A 25,836-nucleotide genomic window follows, 5' to 3' on the forward strand; every position below is an offset into this window, starting at 1 on the left:
GATACTGTTATCCTGTTCACATGAGCTTCTGGTATTAGTGTTGAGATTACATCTACTTCCAGGTCTTTTTCTTTTATCATCTCTTGTAATTGCCTTCTCCTTATGGTGCAGTTAAATACAGGTCGCCTACCTTCTTTGTCCATTTTCATTACTTTACACTTACTGTACTGTACTGTACGTATTTGGATTAAATACCAGCTGCCATTTATCGCCCATCTCTTGAAGTTTGTTAGTCTTCTTGACAAACTACAGTTCTGTTCAGTTCTTACTTTCCTCATTCACTTTGCCTCATCTGCAAACATGGACATGTACAAGCTCACTGCATCAGTGAGGTCATTTACATCATTTAACAAGAGCAATGATCCTAGAGCTCCATGGAACACCACTTTCCACTCCTCTCCAGTCTGACATATGATCTCTGACCATGACTATTTCCTATCTGTCAAATGTTCCTGTACTCAGTCCCATGCCTTTCTAGTTATCAAAGCTTTTAGGAGCTTCAAAAACTTTATTTTAATACAGTACTGTAATGTAAGACTGTAATAATGAAATTTTAATTTATTTTGCAATATGTAATACTGTAACCATTTTTGTAAATGGCAATGAGCTAGTCAGACAAAGGACTTCCAGTAGATGTAGTATACATGGACTTTGCTAAAAATTTTGATATGGTATCACATGAAAGACTGACAATGAAATTACAAGCACCTAGAATAAATGGTAGAATGCAAAAACGAATAAAACAATGGTTAAAACAAAGAAAGCAAAGGATCATCCTAAATAGAAATGCATTTGACTGGAGAAATGCGAGTGGGGTACTGCAAGGTTCCATTTTGGGGCCAACCCTTTTTGTCGTATACATCAATGACGTAGATGAGCATATTACAAGCCACACCAACAAATTTACAGATAAGACATGATAAAGTAGGAAGTGAAAATGACACCGAGGCCTTTCAAGAAATCTACATGAACCCCTTAAATAGTCTGAAGACTGGCAAATGCCTTTTTATTATCAAAAAATGCAAGACCTTCCATGTAGGACATAACACTGTACATCACAACTACCAAATCAACAACATTGCTCTGGAGCAAATTGATGAAGAAAAGGACCTTTGAGTCAGAATCCACCTCTCACTGAAAATTGCATAACAATTTTGCAGTAGAAAGGAAATCTTTTAAGTTACTTTTAACTAATCTTAGTTTTTAGGAGTTGCAGTAAACAGATCCAACCAAACTCTAGGAATAACAAAATGAACCTTTGACTGAAGGAAAAGAAGGTACTTATTCACCTGAATAAATCCTTAGTAATTCCCCAAGTGTACAGTAATTACCTAAGTGTAGTTAGAGTATGAGTAATTACCTAAGTGTAATTACCTAAGTGTAGTTACAGGATGAGAGCTACGCTCGTGGTGTCCCGTCTTCCCAGCACTCTTTGTCATATAACGCATTGAAACTACTGACGGTCTTGGCCTCCACCACCTTCTCACTTAACTTGTTCCAACCGTCTACCACTCTATTTGCGAAGGTGAATTTTCTTATATTTCTTCGGCATCTGTGTTTAGCTAGTTTAAATCTATGACCTCTTGTTCTTGAAGTTCCAGGTCTCAGGAAGTCTTCCCTGTCGATTTTGTCAATTCCTGTTACTATTTTGTATGTAGTGATCATATCACCTCTTTTTCTTCTGTCTTCTAGTTTTGGCATATTTAATGCTTCTAACCTCTCCTCGTAGCTCTTGCCCTTCAGTTCTGGGAGCCACTTAGTAGCATGTCTTTGCACCTTTTCCAGTTTGTTGATGTGCTTCTTAAGATATGGGCACCACACAACAGCTGCATATTCTAGCTTTGGCCTAACAAAAGTCATGAACAATTTCTTTAGTATATCGCCATCCATGTATTTAAATGCAATTCTGAAGTTAGAAAGCATAGCATAGGCTCCTTGCACAATATTCTTTATGTGGTCCTCAGGTGATAGTTTTCTATCTAGAACCACTCCTAGATCTCTTTCTTTATCAGAATTCTTTAAAGATTTCTCACATAATATATAGGTTGTGTGGGGTCTATGTTCTCCTATTCCACATTCCATAACATGACATTTATTAACATTAAATTCCATTTGCCAAGTGGTGCTCCATATACTTATTTTGTCCAGGTCTTTTTGAAGGGCATGACAGTCATCTAAATTTCTTATCCTTCCTATTATCTTAGCATCATCAGCAAACATGTTCATATAATTCTGTATACCAACTGGTAGATCATTTATGTACACAATAAACATCACTGGTGCAAATAAGTGCTACACTCGTAGTGTCCCATCTTCACAGTACTGTCGTATAACTCTTTGAAACTATCTCCACCACCACCTCACTAAGCTTGTTCCAACTGTCTACCACTCTGTGCAAAAAAAAAAAAAAAAAAAAAAATCCTAATATTTTTTCAGACCCATTCTTTCCTTAGCTTAAATCTGTGTCCTCTTTGTGAAGTTGCTGGTATCAAGAATTCCTCTTTTTTTTTTTTAATTGGTCGATTCCTATTTCACCACCACCACTTGCGTTACTACTGTATATCCAAGTACTGTATGGAGTTATTGTATCCATCTTCATGAAGTTCAACACTGGGAGACAAAACTCATTCCAGAACACAGACAAATCACATTATCGTGATATATCAATAAACAAATTAACAGGATCTGTGATGAGGGTTCAAACCTATGCGCTGGGAGTTCCCAGAATTGTGTGAAACCCTGGTTCAGCTTCAGTGGAAGCCTCGGGATCCTTGTGGGTGCAGTAGTACCCAAGGTTGCAATTCTTTTACCATGTTATGGTGCAGTCGACTAGTGTGTGCCTGAGTACACCCAGCACAACACTGAGGCAACTCACACAAGAAATGGTTCAGGGCCACAAGGTTAACAACATTACAAACCAGACATGAGGGGGCTGATCTCATCAAAACTTTCAAAATACTGAACAATTTGGAGGATATTCATTCAAACCAATTCTTTAAATAATCTTATGAAACATGAACAAGGAACAATGGTTTCAAGCTCAACAAGCCACAATGTAGGGCAGAAAACAGGAGATGCTTTTTCACCCATAAGGTTATAAACCGATGGAACCACCTACTCGCTAAAGTTGTAAATGCATAAACACTGCTGAAATTCAAATCAAGTTCAATAAAATCATCAGGGCAAATAGGGAAACTGACAAGCTGCTGACTTCTTGTCCACTAGAGATATGATGGCTCTCTGGTAAAACTCAAGATAAATTCTGGTAGGCCCAGAAAAATAGAAACTTCCAATCCAATTGGTGCAGATACAATCACCCTTAATATTAGTATCTATTGTCTCATACTGTTAACAAAATTTGGCCTAGCTTCCAGTAACATGAAGCTAATTTGTAAACTTTGCCCCAAAAGGCTAGTTGAGCAGCGCCACCAATTCTGTGAGTGAACATACTGCCATTGCAGCAGGTACAACACCCCAATAGTAAGAAAACCTGCTGGGTTGTTCATCCTGTCACTTGTACCCAGACACAGTTGGGACTTGCTTAAATTAACTAGCTCAAGAGAACAACTTATAAAATATGAAGATTAACATTTGCCAACCCCTACAATTATGTTATCTTGCAGGTGAAAAATACAAGAATCTTTTTTAAGAACAGTAATCAAATCACTTCATGGAAAGAAGTATTCAATTGATTCAATCACTTGCAAGCTAAATACGATATGCAGTTTAATTCTTATTTTCCCTCTGTTACACACATCAGATGATTAGGCCTAATGGTTCAGAGAGAGATGTCCCAGTAGCTAGAGTTCCAGATTCAGACTAGAAATGAACCATAAAATGAAGCAAAATTTGATAAAACAATTAGTGTTTGTCATTTTTTTATTTTATTTATATACAAGAAGGTACATTGGGTTTGTGAGAATACATAGCATAGTATTTACAATCTTGTAAAGCCACTAGTACGTGCAGCGTTTCGGGCAGGCCCTTAATCTAACAGATAATTTTAAGTAGGTAAATTCTAGCAGAATTAATAAAATGATAACAGATACATTGCATGAAAAAAAATGAGAGAGAGATTAGTAAGTATATTAAAGCTGATTGATTACATTGACAGCTTGATTGGTAATTTAAACAAGATTAATAGGCACCATATAGCAGATTGATAGCACATACCTGTATAAGAGGACAGCAATGATCTTATAAATGATAGCAATGATCTCATAAATACAAGTACAGTACTGTACAGTCACTTCCTCCAGCCACTTCTGTCCAGCCATGTATGTCCCTCACCCTACCCAGTGCAATGTTCACATCCCCCAACTCCCCAAATTTTATCACACAACAGCAAGATTTGCCATCAATTTACACAAGGTAAACAAAACAGAATCCAAATACTGTACAGTACAAAGTTTTACTACTCCCATGTGCATGAAACAAATTTACAGGTACTGCACAGGAAGGCAAGCCTCGAAAGGCTGTTTAATCATATAGGTTTTGGATTTTCTCCATCTCTACATTGATGATTTTATATAAGAGTAAATAAGTACACTGCACTAAGCCATGTAAAATGCGACAAGTTAGGTCAGTCAAAGGCTGTCTGTCTGTCTCCCTGGGTGATCAAGTCACCCTAGGGTACGTATTTTAATATTATGGTCGAAATTACAGATTATCCTCAGGGTAAATGAACCTACTACTGTTGATCCCTATACAGTATATTACTACAAATAAAAGCCTACATCAAAATCAATTCGAAACCAGATTAACGCTAAACACGCCAATCTTTGGTATTTTACTCAGCGGGTCAGTTTTCAAAACGTACCACGGATAAATTTGTTGACGTAACAATATCAACAAAACTACATAGCAGAAGAAGTTATTACAACATCATGACGTCAGACCTGAGCCTACCAATCTCCATGCCAGAAACTCGCTCCGGAACACTCCCAGCCCTCAGTTTCACACCACCATAATATCAACCTATATGAAAACAACTAATATTTTACCTTATTATGTCGATGTAGGAACACCTATCAGTCATTCCTCGCACCAATGAACACAAACTTGCACGGTAACATTATTATGGGAGCACAAACACTAGACAAAGTCAGTCTCAACATGACCAGACACACAGCTACACCACCACTTCTACCCGGTGACCTCACACTTAACACTACCTGGTAACTTCCTCTCTCAACGTTTGCACTACTGGCTTGGACCTGTTGTCTGTCATACGATTCATCTGTGTACCTCCTCCTCCTGTGTACTACCTCGTGCCAAAAACGTCTGCCTAACTTGCAATATTAACAAGTGGAATTATGACTACCATACACAATGTGTTCTTCAAGCACGATATGGAAACTTGACATTTTTGGATCGTTGTAGATCAGTCGGAAATTGGCTATACTGTACATAATTTGCAATATTATACATAATTTTGAAATATTGAATATTTCCAGTTAACAATTACGTAAGATTGTTGGTATAAGGGAGACGATTTATAAATACAGTAGTGAGAAAACACGTACAAACAAAACAAAATAATAATAAACGCTAGTTGGTAACGTGGATCAGCTGGTCTGCCTCCACCATCAATGTGAGACCAGTGAATTATAGCGCTCTTAGAGCAGTAGTACACCAAGAACGTCAAGAAAATCTTGTAGATCTGAGGCAAAGTGAAATCGACACCAGTAATTCCATCTATCATCATACTATCATGCAACAGGAGCCACACATCTATAATTCATCCAATAAAATCAGCAGACTTCTAGATGTTACTACTGCTCGGCTTAGACTCTCTTACAAGTATCTCTGGGAATTCTCATTATCTGCCGATGTATACCTGACCAAATGTAAACTGTGTCAACAAAATTACTCGTACACCCTCCGTCACTATGTGATGGAGTGTTAAAAGATACGTGAATTAAGAGACAATTCTATAACCAATGTTCCAACGATGTGTAAATATTTCATTCAAAATGATCTGCTACCAGAAATTTTAGCCAAATATCCCCAGTTTGCTAACTGTAGGTAGTAACTAAGTGATTGTAACCTATCCACGCTGCCCACTGGATGGGGGGCGGTGTGCAGGACAAACATATCAATTAAGACACTAGCTTTACGTATGTCAGTTGCTTAATTTAGAAGTTGTACTGGTGGTTGATCTCGAACCCATTGATGATGTGACGACGTGTATTGAATTTTGCAACTAACTCATCAAGATAGTAATTTTCTTAACTAAATGAATTCTGGGGTTCAGTCACTTCAAACTGAAGTGACTGTAGTATCTTGTACTACCCACTTCCCCAATATTAGTACTTAAAACCTATATCCTTACCAGTGTAATCACCACTGTCAACTTATTATGTAGTTATTTGTTGATATAAAAACCTTGCTGCAGCTCATCAAGATTGTAACTTGCTTAGTTAAATGAATTGTGGGGTTCAGACCCTGAGCCCATTTATGTGCCTCTGTAACCCTTTCCACTACCGCCCACAAGATGGGTATGGGGTGCATAATAAATGAACTAACCTAAACTAACTGGTAATCTCTGGAGGAATGATTGTTCTACTAGAAATTTCTTTGTTGTCAACAGTTACGCTTCATAAAGCGTTTTTATGTGAAACATCGGGGCCATCTATGACGATAGTATTAATTTCTATCAATCAATATTAAAAAAAACTACAGCATACATGCATTGTATTGTTACAAACGTTATGAAATGTGTTAATAAATGTTTGCAATACCACAAATTTCAGGCAGATTCTAAAGATAACTAAATTTTGTTATTATACATAACAGTATTTACAGGGGGGTTATAAATATATATAATATTTCGTTTTGTTGAGGATAGGTAGCTGAGTATATAATTAATAATAAATAATATTGTCGGGGACAGACAGCCTGTGCTAAACTTATTATCAAGGTTCCCCAAGGATTAATTACTGATACTCTCATGAATACAACTTCACAACAGTTGACTAACTCCCGAGTACCACCCATTTACTGACAGGTGAACAGAGACATTAGGTGAAAGGAAACGTGCCCAACTAGTTCTGTCCCGCCCAGGATTCCCGATTATGAGTTTAAAACGGACACAATTGTTCTACCAATCTTAGGACATATGTATATATGTTGTACCTAGTAGCCAGAATGAAATACTTGGTCTACTATGCAAGGGGCGATTTGCCTAATAAGCCAAGTTTCTGAATTTATAGATTTTTCAGTATTTTTTCTTATGAAATGATAAAGCTATCCATTTCCTTATGTATGAGCAATTTTTTTTTAAATTTGAGTTAAAACTAACGTAGATATATGACCGAACCTAACCAACCTTACCTAACCTAACTAAATCAATAATTTATGTTCTTAATATATCTAAATCAATAATTTATGTTCTTAATATATCTAAATCAATAATTTATGTTCTTAATTTAATATATGTTCTTAATATAATATATTAATAATTAAAATAAACCAATTGGAAACAATTTATTAAAAATAAAGAAAATCACTCGGCCTATTAGGCAAATCGGCCCTTGCATAGTAGGCCGAGAAGTGCGTTCTGGCTACTAGGTACGACATTGTTTCTTTATCTTAGGTTTAGACTAGTTTACAGAACATAATTATGTTTCCAACGACCCCAAAGACGCATTCATAAATGTTAAAATGCTGTTCATTCAAAACAGGCATTTTCTAAAATATAAATTAATATTATTATATTTTGAGCATATTTAGGCATTGGTTAGGTTAGGCTAGGTTAGGTTAGGTGTTTAGGTTCTGTTGGCGATTATTTGTATTTGTAGCAAGTGGGTGAAGCATTTACAGCAACCCGTCCTCAGACCAAGTCCATTCCATCCAGCGGTTAACCCTAAAGGCGCATTCATCCATTTTAACATGCTGTTCATTCAAAATAGGAATTTTCTCAAATATAAATTAATATTGTTATATATTAGCATAGTAATCATATGTAGTCATTGGTTAGGTATGGTTAGGTGTTTAGGTTCTGTTGGCGATTATTTGTTTTTGAAGTACGCGGGTTAATCATTTACAGCGTTGTGGTTTGAACAAAATTCGTCAGTGAAGCACTTGTTCCGGAAGTGTTCGAACGTCATCAGTTGTGAGTCGTGTGTAAACCGTTTTTCATTCATTTGGGGCTTTGGCGGGTGCATGGAATCACTTTTGGGTCTTTGTTTGGAGGACGCATGGAATCATTTTTCGGTCTTTGATTGGAGGACAGGCTGGAGCACCAGATGCGCACAGCTAAACCAGCCCGTTCTCTAAACAAAGACCCAAAGTCCATTCCATGCAACCGCCAAACCCCGTTTATGAATGAAAAACGGTTTACAGACGACTCACAACAGATGACGTCTAAACACTTCCGGAACAAGTGGTTCGCTGACGACTTTTGTTCGAACTACAACGCTGGAGGCGATGAGTCACAATAACGTGGCTAAAGTAAGTTGACCAGACCACACTAGAAGGTGAAGGAACACGACGTTTCGGTCCGTCCTGGACCATTCTCACAATCGACTTGAGAATGGTCCAGGACGGACCGAAACGTCGTCGTCCCTTCACCTTCTAGTGTGTGGTCTGGTCAATCTACAACACTGGAACTGCTTCACCCACGTACTACAAATACAAATAATCGCCAACAGAACCTAAACATCTAACCTAACCAGTGCCTAAGTATGCACAATATGCTAATATATAATATTAATTTATATTTGAGAAAATTACTATTTTTATTGAACAGCAGGTTAAAATAGATGAATGCGTCTGTGGGGTCGACCACTGGATGGAATGAACTTGGTCTGAGGACGGGCTGGTTAAACACTATCACAATGCTAAACGTGCTTGATTTTTACAAAGAATAACAATTCAGATTATTATTTTTTTGTACCAGTGTTCCACAAAACTAATTTCCATGAGTTTGTTAATTGTCAGCAAAGGAATTTATAAAGTGTAGGCTAGATGATAGATGAAGACAGCTGAGAGGACAGCGCTTCGGATTCGTAGTCCTGAGGTTCGGGGTTCGATTCCCGGTGGAGGCGGAAACAAATGGGCAGTTTATTTCCCCCTGATGCCCCTGTTCACCTAGCAGTAACCAGGTACCTGGGAGTTAGACAGCTGCCGGGCCGCGGGGACGCTAAACCCCGAAATCATCTCAAGATAACCTCAAGATAGGGACATTAATGAGAATTTGAAAGATGTATTGGTACACAACAACATTTATACTTCAACTTGGGATAACTAAGCGAAAACTGTAGGCACCTCTCTATCGTTCGTTATCATTACGAGATCCAACAGAATTCAGTACCACTAGACAACACCCCCCCCCCCGGCCACATCCTCGCAAGCCGTAGCTAGTTAATTAAGTATTCCTGGCCACAGCATCCGTGGTGATCGACCCCGTCAGCGTCTCGTCGTCATAGCAACGCACCAAGTTGTCTCCCAATGCTGTTGCCATCAACTTTAAGATAAAACATTAAACCTGTATTCTACGAAAACAGTTCAGCCAGTGACTACGATTCGAGTTATATTGGTTTGTTCAATATAGGAAAGATAATTTATGATAAAAATACTCTATGAAAATGGGGTGTTGAATAATTATTTAAAATTAATTTCTGACGTATAGGCAACGCCATTGAAAGTATCCAAGGTACAGCCTTCCCGCTGGCCAAGTACGGACACGCATCGCCCGCGGCGCAAATGATTTAGTCTGATTGTTTTTCCACTCGACCTCGATTGATCTTTGTTCCTAAGAGATTCCACGCCTAACCTACCTTCATGTGTTATGTGTAAATCGGAAACTGAGCAAGAACAGTTGCAAATTGTTGCATTTGTGTAGGACTGTAGGTGACAAAAGTTGCAATGTTTACAACACCTCCCCCAAACCATGGAAGGAGCACCAATTTCCCCCACCCCTAGCCCCACTGTCGGCAAAGCATCCCCCTCCCACCGCTACACAGCCTCCTCAAAATACTAATCCAACCCACACATTTGTTGATTTGTTCACTAATCCAACCCTTTTTTACCATTAGTATTTCACAAACGCTAATACTAGACTATTCATTATAAGTATATGCTAAATGTGGCATCTTTTTAAGAATAATGACTAGCTCCCGGCACTTTAATGAGCTCAGAACCGAATCCAAAATTCAGTTATTGTAACTGGCTTAGGTAAAGTTTTGGGTTCAGTCCTGACCCCCCATTATGTGCGCTTCTCTAGCCTTTTCCACTGCTGACCAAACGATGGGAATGAGGGTATATAATAAATTAACAAAATCGGTATGACTCATAAACATTTGTTATAAAAAACACATGGGGAAAATTTAACATACTATATGATGACCAAACCGCACATCAGAACATGGACAAACGACAATGTTTCGGTCCGTACTGGACCATTATCAAGTCGTGTGATGATAACGACTTCACACGACCTGATAATGGTACTTTCGCAGTGGTTTCTTGCAGTCTGTTGAGTGCTTTTGACACTGCGCGCACTCACGCACGTAAACATACTGTGCGAACATATATGTGATTGACTGATGAAGATTAAGCCACCCAAGAGGTGGCACGGGCATGAATGACCCCGTAAACATATATTTGTAATAAGACAATGTTAAATATTCAATAGAGCGCGCCATTGTAAATGACTTGTTTAGAGATGAGGTGATAGACGGAGGGAAGCTCCGAGCATTACCCGGCCGCATCGATCCCGCCCACTATTATGTTCTCCTCCAGCCTGGCTGCCGTACACTGTAAACCACCTGCTCTTATTGCCAAGGGATTCTCTATTTAACATACACCATAACGGTTTACTGTCTGCTTCTTCGATTACTCTCCCTCTTATAGTACGTTGCAGGATAATAATAACTAGCATAAAATACTTTAAAGAGTCTTATTAACGTGTTTATTGATGTCCGCTAAGAACATATTTCCCTTGCCTAATATCTATTCTTAATACCTATGATATATATCATAGGTATTAAAATTATTTTAAAATTATAAATCACGTATAACTTAATACATTATGTTTGAAGAATGTAATAATGCTACTAGTCAATAAAATCCCTCGATACATTTTGCTTCAACCATAATCGTACGTCTGGCAGAGAAGGCTGGTGCTGGTAGCAAAAGTGAAGCCGCCCTTATATAACCCAACGAAAATGGCACTGCAGTAAGTCCACTACGGGCTCACTATAGCCCGTGCTACTTGGAACTTTTTGTTCAGAGTAGCTGTATCTAAAACAACAACGGCACTGTAGTCACAGTTACAGCCCCGCTCCTGTGCCAGGTAAGTCCACCATAGCCCGTGCTACTTGGAACTTTTTGTTCCCAGTAGCTGCATTTAAAACAACAACACTGCAGTAGTCGGCCACGTGACCCGATAACATGCTGGTCGTCGGCCATGTGACTATGCAGGAACTTGCTTCAAGCATTTTATATTTCATGAATAAAAAAAAATCATAATTGGGTGTGGGCAAGAGGGGAAAAGAAAGAAACAGATAAAAAAGAAAGGGAAAGATTCCCCTATCTCGCCCAGTTTCATGGACAACCAGAAGTTGGCAACAACCAACCAACAAGAAGTTGGTGCTCAGATATCAACAACCTAGCATGTTGGCTGTGTCAATTCCATGAATATTACTACATAACAGATCAGTCATTCTTAGATTGACTCGCATTTATAACATATTTGCTTGATAGAGATGCGTGAAATCAATCGACCAGGGAGGCCTGGTCGAGAACCGGGCCGCGGGGACGTTGAGCCCAGAAATCATTGCAAGGTAATATTATAAAAGTTTTGGCACAGCTTCATCCTATTACTAACATACATATCTAATGAATTTCGACCTCCTGGGCTGAGATACCTCCTTACATTGTGGCTACCTTGTGTAGATTACGGGGAACAACGGCCCCGCGGCCCAGTCTCCGACCAGGCCTCCCAGTTGGTATGGTCAACCAGGGTGTTGACCACATGCTGAACTCTGCATCTATCTGAACATTGGAACATTTGATAATTATACTGGACCTGTACCCAATATTTATTATGTAAAGCACCTGTATCCCCTTCTGTGGTTTAGTGCTTAATAACTCGATACATTTACTATAGCAGCTTTCTTATCCTTTCAAAGTAAGAGAGACGTAAACGTGTGGAATTACCTAAGTGTTGGTACAGGATGAGTTACGCTGGTGGTGACCCATCTTCCCAGTACTCTTTGTCCTATAACGCTTTGAAACTACTGACAGTTTTGGCCTCCACCACCTCACTTTAACTTGTTCCAACCGTCTAGCACATGCTGAACAGAAATCACAATAGCGTGATATATCAAATGAACAAATCCACAAGGGCCGTAATAAGGGTTCGAACCTACGTCCGGGATGTTCCTAGACGCACCTTAGTCGACTGCGCCACAACATGGTAAAAGAATTGCAACCTGGAGTGCTACTGCCCTCACAAGGATCCCGCAGCGTCTCCGAAGCACAAACCGGGGTTTTACACAATTCCACCCATGCACCCAGGCTCGGTCAATTAGATATGCTGCCTCTTCGCCCTTCAATACACAAAAAAATCACAATAGCGTGATATATCAAATGTATTGAAGGGCAAAGAGGTAGAATATCTGGTTGACAGAGCCCGGGTGCATGCGGGGAATTGTGTGAAACCCCGGTTTGTGCTTTGGAGAAGCTGCGGGATGCTTCTCCAAAGCTACTGTTTCGGGCAGTAGCACTCCAGGTTGCAATTCTTTTACCATGTTGTGGCGCAGTCGACTAAGGCGCGTCTGGCAACATCCCGGACGTAGGTTCGAACCCTCATCATGGCCCCATGTGAATTTTGTAAGTGATCATAACAGCTCTTTTTTTTCTTCTATCTTCTAGTTTTGGCATATTTAATGCTTCTAGCCTCCCATAACTTTTTTTTTCAGTTCCGAAAGCCGTTTTGTAGCATGCCCATGCACCTTTTCCAGTTTATTGCTGTGCTTCTTGAGATATGGGCACCATACAACTGCTGCATATTCCAATTTTGGCTTCAAAATAAGTCATGAACTTATTGTGAATAAGTATTTATTCACTTCAATACACACAGAAATCACAATACTTATTGACAAATACTTATTGACAATAAGTCAATAAGTATTTCACCATCCATGCAATTAAAAACAAGTCTGAAGTTGGAAAGCCACGCATACGCTCCTCTCACAATGTTCTCTTATGTTCCTCTGGTGAAAGTCTACTATCCAAAACCACCCCTATATTTCGTTCTTTATTAGTTCTTTAATTCCTTTTCACATAATTTGTAAGTTGTGTGTGGTCTATTTTCTCCAATTCCACATTCCGTAACATGAGACTTGTTCACATTCCATTTGTCACATATCGCTCCAAGCACTTATTTTATCTAGATCAATTTGAAGGGCATGACAATCGTCTGCGTCTGCTATCTTCCCCAGTATCTTTACGCTGCTTAATACTGTCACTATGGCGGCATGTTCACTTACAGCATAAGTGGCACTGCCCAATACTGTCACTATAGCGGTGTGTTCACTCACCAGATGAGTGGCGCTGCCCAATACTGTCATTATGGCGGTATTTCACTCACAGCATGAGTGGCGCTGCCCAATAAACTCGCCCTTCGGGGCAAAATTAATATTAAATTAATTGGCGAAGATGGGGGCAGTTATGACATACTCAGTGCACTATGTGAAGTTTCGAAGAATCCACAACCCCATCTCTTCAATAAATCATACTCAAGTAGAGTGTTGCCAACACAATGGAAACTTACAGTAATTGTCCCCGTACCGAAACCCATAGATCCTGGCAATAACAGGCCAATCAGTCTCGTATCTTGTGCTATAAGATGTTTGAAAGAATTATTCTAAATTGCCTCTGATACAAAATAAAGGAATACTAGAGGAAGGGCCAATCGACTTGAGAATGGTCCAGGACGGACTGAAACGTCGTCGTCCCTTCACTTTCTAGTGTGTGGTCTGGTCATTACTAGAGGAAGGGCTTAACGAATTTGGTAAATGGCGGAGCACAGTTAATTGTACAGTAAATTAAATTGTCAACCACACTATCGTGAAAATAAACATTTCATTCACCTGGGCACTATAAGATTCGAACCGCTGACCCCGCGAGTGTGAGGAAGAAGCTCATAACAAGGTCAATAGACCTACTTTACGCTCGTGGGGTCTGCAGTTCGAGCCTCCTAGTGCCCAGGTGAATGAAATGTATAGTAAATTATTTAGCCAGTGACACAGTAAAGTTTCATCAAACCAGGAAAATACCCATCCAAACCTGCGTCGAAGAGACCTATCTCTTTTCTATCATGTCTCAGTAAAGTCATGGAAAGGCTAGTACATACTCGCCTCCAATGATAACCTGAGTATATTATTATTTTACCGTCACTTCAAACTGGATTTCGACAGCAATGCTCCACACTTTATCACATACTCTGCCTTGTACATGAAATCCGCACCTCTCTTAGAAGCAGTAACTTTTGTATGAATACCAAAATAACATCTCAAGCAGGGATGGCAGTTGCCAAACCAACTATCTATTTTCACAGCTGAATTATATGCCTTATACCAAGCTCTCCAAATAATCACAACATTACCAGTTGGGGCATATATACAAACTGTAGTGACCCCTAAGAATGCGATTCAAGCAATTATGTACTCTTCTACAACATGGAAAGAGTTTGTTTACCCATGCCTTCAACTTCCTCATAAACATCGATTGAACAGTTATAACACCTCTTTCCAATGGGTCCCGACACATTGTGGTATACTTCATAATGAACTAGTAGACCAACTAGCCAAAGCGATACACAACACGCCTCACATTACCCGTCATCCAATTCCTCATGTTGCACGTAAAGAAGCCTTCAAAGATACCATCACTCAAGTTTTTGTAATGAAATGGAAAAAGTCATGCTCACCTTTGTACTATGGGCCCATAAAAAAAAATAGGAAACTTGGAAACATGTCAGATATAAAAGCAGAGAAATTGATAACGATGACCAGATTAAGGCTGGGGACACACCAAACTGGCAGCACACAGCTCTAAATATAGAACAGACATTACCGAACTCTGCAGCCACTGTCAGGTGCCCGAAACAATCGAACACTATCTCCTTCACTGTTTCCGACATCATAGTGCCAGAGTAAATTTCAAACAAGTATTTAGCGCACTTAAAATACCCTTTACCATCGAGCATATATTAAGAGGAGGTGACCACTCGTTAAATGAAAATATCAAATAGTCAAAGCACTGGCTAAATATCTCCAGTCGACCAATAAATTGGGCCACATTTGACCTGTGCCCATTTATACCTGGCGCCCCCAGCAGCCAAACACAGAAAACTGCCTCGCCGCAACACCAAGGATCAGCTGACGCCATAAACACAACATCCCGCCCTACAGTGTAGCAAGTCTCCCTCTAACACACGCCTCTGTTTGGTCGCCGCTCCTCTATCTGCTGTACAAGATAACAAACACTTTTGAAACTTTGTCATTCTCAACATAAACGCGTCTCCCAACATTTGTACTCGTGCAGTCATCAGGAGGATATAGACCCTTCATGCAAACTGCACCTACCATCAACAAGACAATCTCACAGGAAGGAAAGTCAAAGATACGTTTAACGGCTCATTTAAAGGTGGAGTCTTATGCCCCACACTACTTACCAAGTTAGTGAATGTCATTGCTAATATAGAGTGTCCGGAAACAGTATAACAAGTGGGATATGCAGGTTATGTTCTGATACAAGTCCATCTGAATGGGCTTGTTATCAGAACATTAATTAAACTTCCTTGAAGAAAATGTATTAAACTTGACTTCACTCTCTCCAGAAATAAGACAAAATCTTACTCCCATCACAAGAGGAGAGAAACCGAAGACCTACATATTAATGGTGAAGTTCTTGAATGGGTTAACATTATCGAGTTACTGTCGCCTATAGCAAGGACAAGAGGATTTTTATCAACTGGTAGGAGCACGTAAGAGCCGTCTCAGGGCAATCCTTCCTCTGAATAGACAGTACGTTTTATTACTAAATGTAATAAGTACATTCCTGACTGTCTGCATAGTATATAAATACACCTAATTGTGCTGTTACATTTACCTCCCCATATATTCCTCATTTTCTGTTAATACACTGAAAATTTTTAGGTTTAAGTTTTCGTGTCCAATTCTCTATACACAAGATTTAAATATAAAGAATTTCTTTTTCAGTGTTATTAAGCAATCGAGATTTTATACAAAATTTTAAAATATCCTGAGTTACTTTATAATTTATTGAAAGACTTTAGTTTTGTTTTATTAGTTTTATAAAATTGTAATATCAATATAGCTTTAGGTTAAGTACTAACTGTAATTAAGAAGCAATAAATGCTACTTACACGCATGTCCTCCTACACTCCCAAGGTTAAGTTAGGTCCTGGTTTTCTATACAGCTTTTCAGGTAAACTCTAATATTTACAATATTTTGGTGCGATGCTGGCGATTAAGTTTATTTATGTAATTTGTCGATAGTCAGGATTGTACTTATTACATTTAGTATTAAAACGTACTGTCTACTCGGAGGATAGGCTGCTCAGAGCACAGAGAATCATGTCCTGGAATGGTAACGGAGCTTCTATTGCCGTACTTAAATTGATGTACATTGCATGTGTACGATACGTCACAGACTGTGTTGTACCAGTGTTATGCACGTATCCCTCAAAGATATAAACAAAAATCAAAAGCATACAAAATGAAGCCATGGCAATAATTAGTGGAGTATCAAAAATAATTATCAAGATCAAGGAACTGAATGTTTAGGTTGCTTATTTATTGTGCAGGGATATTCCTGCGTGAGCCCTAAACCTCTGGCTGGCCCACTAAGTGTTACTTGTTTCTGTTTTACTTGGGCGGAGTATGAGTATTTATGAATCGTATGGTCGCTTCAGTAAGATTTTACCCAATGTGTTTAACAATTTCTTATGTTCTGTTGAATCTAAGTTGAAATCTTAATGGGTTTGTAACTGTGCACTGTGTTTGATAATGTTCCAGTGGTCTGTTGGGCATTTCTCCACAGGGTTGCTATAAGAGTACCAGAGACTCCCCCCCCCCCCCCACTACACACACATTATAATGATATTGCCAAGAAAACACTTGAGTTCTACCTACACCAGTTATGGGTGAGAATTGTGAGAGTAGACAACATAGAGGACACGGCAAATCTCCAATCAGACGTAAATTAGGTCTTTCTATGGGCTACAGAAAATAATATGGTGTTTAACGAAGATAAGTTCCAGCTCATGCGCTACGGAAAAAATGGAAATATAAAAACGGAAATCAAGTACAAAACGCAGTCAAATCATTACATAGAACGAAAAGGCAATGTACAGGATTTGGGTGTACTCATGCCAGAAGACCTTACATTTAAAGAACACAATAAAGTAGCCGTCACAATTGCAAGAAAAATGACAGGTTGGATAACAAGAACCTTTCACACTAGAGATGCTATACCAATGATGATACTTTTCAAGACGCTAGTGCTCTCTAGAGTGGAATACTGCTGCACAATAACAGCCCCTTTCAAAGCTGGAGAGATTGCTGACCTGGAGAGCGTGCAGAGATCCTTAACTGCAAGAATCCATTCAGTAAAACATCTAAACTATTGGGACCGACTAAAGAGCCTAAATCTATATTCTCTTGAGCGCAGGCGGGAGAGATACATAATTTACACGTGGAAAATAGTAGAGGGGCTGGTCCCAAACCTGCACACAGAAATAACATCACATGAGACCAGAAGGCATGGCAGGATGTGCAGAATACCCCCATTGAAGAGCAGAGGTGCAAACAGGTACTCTGAGAGAGAACCCTATCAACATCAGAGGCCCGAGACTGTTCAACACGTTTCCACTACACATAAGGGGCATAACTAGCCGACCCCTCACAGTGTTTAAGAGAGAACTCGATAAGCACCTCCAAAGGATACCTGATCAACTAGGCTGTGACTCATACATCAGGCTGCGAGCAGCCGCGTCCAACAAGGAGACCTAGTCGACGACCGGGCCGCGGAGTCGCTAAGCCTCGAAATCACCCCAAGGTAACCTCAAGGTAGGTATAGGAGAAAAAACCTCAAAGTGGCAATATCGATTAGTATGCTTTCTTGAAGAACTCCACCTTCTTGAGCAAGCACATGAGTTGATGCCTTAAGGATGGCTGCTCCCTGGGAGGAAGAACCATGTAAGATTTAAATACATATGAGATGCCAACGAAGAAGTCCAGCATGTTACCTCAAGAAATGAGAAATATACTGTATATTTCGAGGAAATTAATTAAATGAATTAGATTAAATCTACACTGATGAATCAGCTATCCCTATTAATGGCATAAACAGAGCAGCATGCACTGTAATCAGAATTAATACCTTCTAAAACGAAAATGAAGAAAAAGATCGGATTGAGAAAAACGCTTCCTCAAGCCAGCAGAGCTCACTGCCAGTTATAGAATTAATATATGTATCTAGAACGGAGAGCAAGGAAAACAGTGATCCGCTCTGACCCAAGAGCGGTACCATAGTCTCAAAAAATACCTGGCATTAAACCGAGGGATAGTGGCTGAAATCATTAGAACGGTGAAAATGCTATCGAGCCAGGGAAGAATAATCAAGTTCCCGTGAGTCCCTCTCACGTTGGAATCTGTAAAAACGAACGAGCAGATGTGCTTCCTGCTGAGGGTACTGAAGATTTCACTGAATACTTCATCCCCAAAGACCCTTTTACAAATCAAGGGCATCATCAAGCAACAATATCACCATGACAAAGAAGCCAAGGAAGAAGGACAGCAGAGCAAGTCTGTGAATTTGTACGCTAGTACAATGCAGTCGCAGCAGACAACCTTAATCATTATGGATGAAAAGGAGGTGGCAGAAGGAATGAATCCATAATTACAACAATTCGTCTTGTATACAAGTACCCAGGAAATTAGAAATGGAAACAACAGCTGAGCAGCGAAGATGCAGAATTTGCACCACGAGTGAAGATCATCATCTAGACACAGATTGTACCCATTTAAGAGACGTTATAAATGTAATATAACATTGTTTTAAAGAGGAAAGTACTTTTTGTTAAACATAGATGTCACAAAAAAGTTACCCCACTTTGCACCCGTAAGGTAAGGCAAACTTGAGTTATAAGATGCTAATCCCTGCATATATTATTATAAACACTGCATATATTATTATAATATACCAAAAAATGTGCAACAATGTTGGAACACACGAAAACAAAATTTGGGAAAACATTTTTCAAGACTTAATAAAAAAGTTGTTAAGTTAATAAAAAATCATTATTATTAACATGCTGTAAATGCTTCACCCATGTACTTTCAAATAATCGTCAACAGAACCTAAACACCTAACCTAACTTATGCCTTAATGAATAAAATTTTAATTTATATATGAGAATAAACCTATTTATAATATGCAGTACATTAAAATTGATGGGTGCGTCTTGGGGGGACGGCAACTGTTAACGTGCCTGGCCTAAGGACGGGCTGCTTTCAGTTTGGACACTCCAATATTTTAACTTGGTTACACATTTTTGGAATCCTATACATGGGGTAACCAAACTGACAGTTGGGTAAGATTCCAATATGGTGCGGAACAAGGACCGAGAATTATATATACAGATACAGTAGCACAAAACATCCTGCAGTCAGTGTGACATTGTAATTGCCAGAATTAGGCAGGGAGACCAATACAGTACCTATGGTAGGTGGCTGCAGGAATTAATCATCCAATGTCGAGTATTTCAATTTTAAACTATGTGAACATAGTTTACAATTGGAATTACTATATCTGTGATTGCCCCGTTATTAATTTAATGATGATTTCAGACCAAATTGAACGAGATAATTTGAGCTCTGTAACTACTTCATGCACTCACTAATATTGAAAGATATTCTTGTACTCTACCCTTACCATGTACGTATGACAACCATTCTATATTGAGATGGGGATATTAGATGAACTCAGACATCACAGCTGGCTCTTCATCTACACTCTGTAACCCTTCATATATAATATGCTTGCAGCACATTGCTGTATTCACCTAGTTGTGCTTGTGAGGATTAAGCTCTGGCTCTTTAGTCCCACCTCTCAACTGTCAATCAACTGATGTACAGGTTCCTGAGCCTATTGGGCTCTATCATATCTATACTTGAAACTGTGTAGAGAGTCTGCCTCCACCACATCACTTCCTAAAAATAATGCATTCCATTTATCAACTATTCTGACACTACAAAAATTCTTTCTAATAGCTCTATGGCTCATTTGGGCACTCAGTTTCCACCTATGTCCCCTAGTGCATGTACCCCTTGTGTTAAATAGCCTGTCTTCATCTACCCTATCAGTTCCATTGGGAATCTTGAATGTGGTGATCATGTCCCCTCTAACTCTTCTGTCTCCCAGTGACGTGAGATTTAATTCCCGTAGTCTCTCCTAGTAGCTCATACCTTTCAATTCGGGTACTAGTCTGGTGGCAAACCTTTGAACCTTTCCAGTTTAGTCTTATGCTTGGCTACATATGGACTCCATGCTGGAGTTGCATGTCAGGATTGGTCTGACATATGTGGTATACAAAGTTCTGAGTGATTATACAAGTTACACAAGTTTCTAAAGGCTGTTCTTATTGTGGCCAACCTGGCATATGCCACTGATGTTATCCTGTTGATATGGGCTTCGGGGGACATGTCTGGCATGATATCAACCCCCAAATCTTTCTCTCTCTCTCTGATTCTTGAAGAATTACATCTCCCAAATGATATCTTGTATCTGGCCTCTTGCTCCGTACACCTAACTTCATTAATTACATTTGCTTGGGTTAAACTCTAAACAACTATTTGTTCGACCATTCCTTCAGTTTGTCCAGGTCCAACTGCCTGGTTGACCAGTCCAGCAACGAGGAGGCCTGGTCAAGGGCCGGACCATGGGGACGCTAAGCCCCGGAACCATCTCAAGGTAACCTCAAGGCAAGGTCTTCTTGTAGTCTTAAGCAGTCCTCCACTGTCTTAATCCTTCTCATAATTTTGGCATTGTCAGCAAACATTGAGAGAAATGATTTTATACCCTCTGGGAGATCATTCAAGTACATTATATCAGAAACAGGTAGGTCCGAGTACAGAGCCCTATGGGACTCCACTGGTGACTTCATGCCAATCTGAGGTCTCACCTCACTGTAACTCTCTGCTTCCTGTTGCTTAGGTACTCCCTTATCCACTGGAGCAACTTACCAGTTACTCCTGTCTGTTTCTCCAGCTTATGTATCAGCCTCGTATGGGGTACTGTGTCAAAGGCTTAACAACAGTCCAAGAAAATGCAGTCCGCCCATCCTTCTCTTTCTTGCTTAATCTTTGTCACCTGGTTGTAGAATTCTATTAAGCCAGACAGGCAAGATTTACCCTCCCTGAACCCATGTTGGCAATTTGTCACACAATTTGCTCTGTACAGTATACCTAAGCTTGTTAACACAAAATAATTTTCTAAGTACAACAAGAATCTATCCCTAATCTTTCATACAGCCTCTGTGCATGGGGTTCAACCACTACAAATTACCTGAAGCCTATCATCACCCAGCAAAAATCTGCTATCAGAACTGTAACAAACTCTGTCTTCAAACAACACATAGCCCCTCTGTTTAAATCCCTAAACATGCTAAACATACACTCACTCCACACACATTCTCTTGTGCTAATTACATGTACAAAACCTTGTTTCTAAATGAGCTGAGCTGAAACACTTCCTTGATGGATGTAATAGAACCCATGAGCACCACACCAGAAATAAATATCTCTTTGATATTCCAAGAGTCAGACTAAATCTGTGCAAACACTCCATGCAAATAAAAGGAACTAGTCAATGGAACCTCAGTCCTTAATGAATTAAAAACAATTGTCCAACCTTATTCAAAAGTAAAATAAAAAAGTACCTAATTTCATCCTCATAGTTTCCTACCTAATACTTCAAACTCACACTATATCTTGTATTACCCACATTTCCAATATTAGTTATTAAGACTTGTAACTTCACTATTGAAATCATTGCCATCAATTTATACTGTAGTTATTTTGCTGAACTCAAATTTTGCTACAATGTATCTTATTTTATTTTATTTTATTTATTGATATACAAGAAGATAGATTGGGTTTGTGAGGATACATATCATGATATTTACATTCTTGTAAAGCCTATTAATTATTAATAACCTATTAATGGTAAATGATAATGATAGGCCTGGTGTGGTAATCTACTGTATTAATATTCTTACCTTATTTGTTAGATTAAGGACCTGCCCGAAACACTATGCGTGTTTGTGGCTTTACAAGAACGTAAGAACCCCAATGTTATGTACCCTCATAAACCCAATGTACTTTTTTTTAAATAAATAAATATAGCATTTGTGGACTGAACTCTTTATTTATTTATTTATTTATATACAAGAAGATACATTGGGTTTGTGAGAATACATAGCACAGTATTTACAATCTTGTAAAGCCACTAGTACGCGCAGCGTTTCGGGCAGGTCCTTAATCTAACAGATAATTTTAAGTAGGTAAATTCTAACAGAATTAATAAAATGATAACAGATACATTGCAAGAAAAAAAATAAGATGAGAGAGAATAGTAAGTATATTAAAGCACATTGGTATATTAAAGCTCTGATTGATTACATTGACAGCTTGATTGGTAATTTAAACAAGATTAATAGACACCATACAGCAGATTGACAGCACATATAAGAAGATAGCAATGATCACCATCACAATATCGCGCAATGTACTGTGACGTTGAACAGTGCAGCTTAAATACTGTATCCTAAGAGCAATATATCAATAGGCCTTAGATTATAATAGGCCTTAGATAATAGGCCTGCAGATATTAAAATATCGACCAACTGACCAACTATGGTTAGTTGGTCAGCTAACTGCGCTTTCTTGGAGATAGAGTCTCCAAGACTGCGCGATAACTGTTAACTCTACTCTACTGGTCAACTCTTTATACAAGGTATACAACAACAACACTTATTCATAGTTTACGGTGCAACTCCATAAACCGTCAGCAAATAATGTAAAATTTGAATCTCTTACACAAATGACTAATTTTAACCCGGACATCAACAGTGCAGATAATCCAACATTTTTCACTGATTACTTTGAGTGTCCTGTGTTGACAACTAGACACAGCTTTTAAAAGAAGAGTATAATTAGGTAGTTACCTTGCAGTGAACCATGGACGAAGAACTAAGACATGACGAGCACTGTACCAGAAATACCACAACACAACAGCGTTTAAATTTTACACCAATACAAACGGAACTTTAAATTACGATTGTATATAAGGAAACTATATTATTATTTACTTCATATTTTAATTTTAGCTGATTGTCATCAATTAAATAATGACGTCTTATTTTAGCTTGAATAGTTTTAGTTCTTTATTGATTGTAATTACAAAATAGAGCAGAGTAATTTAATAGTTGAAAATCTGAATCGGAAACAGTTGAGCGATGAGAGGCGCAGCCCTCGGGCCTACGGGGGGGGGGGGGTTGCTGGGGAGATGGGATTTATACAAAATACAAATACAATATTTATTCAGGTAAAGTACATACATACAGGGTAAGATACAAAAGTTGATGAATTTATAGATAGAGCTAGTACATACAATGCCTAAAGCCACTATTACGCAAAGCGTTTCTGGAAGGAAAACACTAAGACCTAAAACAAGACCTTAAAAACACTAAAACACTAAGATATCTGCATACTTAAGTCTTGACTTGTTCTTGGACCATGGAGGACAGGGGCCAGGGAGTAGGGCGCTAGAATACAAGTTTACAAGCGACAGAAGACGGATCCCACCCATATATTTCTACCACTTTGATATCTATGGCAGGTGGCTGCAGGTAATGAATCCCCCCAATGGTGAACATTCATATTGTAAACTATGTGAACAAGAGCTGGGACATACTCTCCAACACTATATCTGTGATTGTCCTGTTATCAGTGACTTCAGATCTAATGGTATTGAGGTACTTTGAGCTTTGTAATTACTTGATACACTCAGGAATATTGGAAGATATTCTTGTGCTGTACTTTTGCTAGTGAAAGGGTAACAGATCAGCCTTATATTTTATGTTCTCACCTGAGGCATTGTTGATTTGTTTTTGTATTGAGGCAGGTATTTTTCTCCCTGAATCCATCCATGTATGACTAACCATCCTGTGAGATGGAAATGATAGTTGAACCTATAGCTAGTTCTTGATCTACACTGTAATATCTCATATAGAATATGGTAGCAGCATATTGCTGTATATACCTAATTTTGATAATTAAAAAAATCTACCATTTCGGGCAGTTCAGACACAAGATTTATACGTTTCATATATAAATTATTGGCCAATATTAAAACCACAAGATAATGCTATTAAAAGTTATAACCTATTACTTAGCAGGCATATAATTTACCGAGGGCCCCCTCTACGAGGACAGGAAGCCGGCGGTTTGTCAAAGGTCCCCCCATTTGCCCTGCTGCTGATCATTCTAGCTGTATTTTAAAAACCCAGCAGAGTTTTGGTGTTTACGGGGTCGGCGGGTAGGCGGTTCCACGGGTTTACAACCCTGTGGGTGAAATAGCATCTATTTTCTGTCCTACATTGAGGTTTGTTGAGCTTGAACCCGTTGTTACTTGTTCGTGTTACATCTGACCTTTTGCAGAAACTGTCTGGATCAACATCCTCCAAATTGTTCAGTATTTTAAAAGTTTCAATGAGATCCGCCCTGTCATGCCTGGTTTGCCGTGTTGTTAGCCCTGTGGCCCTCAACTGTTCCTGATACGAGAGATGACTAAGCTCTAGGATTATTTTTGTTGCCCGATGTTGCACCTTCTCCAGAGCAACTATGTCTTTCTGAAGATGAGGTCTCCATACATGGATGCAATAATCCGGCTCTGCGCCAGCCGCTGGTGTATTGGAAGCTTCGCCGGACACCCCCATCTCCAATTCATCCAAAATCAAATCAAAATCAAATCAAATCAAATCAAATGTTTATTTAGGTAAGGTACATACATACAAGAGATTTTACAAAGAGGTGATAGATTTATAGATAGAGCTAGTACATACAATGCCTAAAGCCACATTACGCAAAGCGTTTCGGGCATGTGCTGGGCATCCAGCACAACTTTATTTTGTTTCAACTCATATTATGCTTGCCACGCATCGTTTAATCTAGAACTTTGTACGCATGTATACACATTTCATAATGCATATTGTTTCAAGGTTTCTGTATGCATGTAGCATAATTGTCTCAGCATTTGCACATGTAATGTAATCTTAGACACATATATAGCTGGGTAATTATAAAGTAATTAATTGTTAATTAAATGAACAAATCCACAAGGGCCGTGATGAAGGTTCGAACTTACGTCCGGGATGATCCCAGACGGTGCCTTAGTCGACTAGGCATGGAAAATAATTGTAACCGGGAGTTCCACTGACCTCACACGGATCCTGCAGCCTCCCCGAGACACAAACCAGGGTTTTACACAATTCCCCCATGCACTCGGGCTCTGCCAGCAAGCTGTTCTACCTCTTCGCCCTCACTTCAATGTACACTGTTTGGCTAACTGCCAACAAACTCACCCTTAACATTGACAAAACTTTCTATATTCTGTTTTGCAATAAATCCTCTAATGAAATAAATCTCAAAATAAACAATACCCAAATTTGTAACAAATTAGATGGCAAATTCCTTGGCGTTCTCATTGACCACAAGCTGAATTTCCAGGGACCCA

At 39.1% G+C, this 25,836-nt stretch overlaps 1 protein-coding gene across 4 annotated transcripts in view; it reads right to left on the reverse strand.

Moving 5' to 3' along the window:
• Positions 1–23,350, reverse strand: part of LOC123760074 (serine/threonine-protein kinase VRK1) — a 112,049-nt gene extending 88,699 nt beyond the window's left edge. The window contains exon 1 of one of the 4 annotated variants that reach the window (XM_045745533.2): positions 23,267–23,350. The gene's annotated coding sequence lies outside the window, so the exon portion shown is untranslated. Of the gene's footprint in view, positions 1–5,003; positions 5,167–23,266 lie in introns of those variants that run through there. The other 3 variants (XM_045745529.2, XM_045745527.2, XM_045745528.2) reach the window with 3 other exon arrangements.
• Between the last annotated feature and the right edge of the window lie 2,486 nt (positions 23,351–25,836).

The sequence above is a fragment of the Procambarus clarkii genome, chromosome 16 (genome assembly GCF_040958095.1).
Source record: "Procambarus clarkii isolate CNS0578487 chromosome 16, FALCON_Pclarkii_2.0, whole genome shotgun sequence".
Taxonomy (NCBI): Eukaryota; Metazoa; Arthropoda; class Malacostraca; order Decapoda; family Cambaridae; genus Procambarus; species Procambarus clarkii.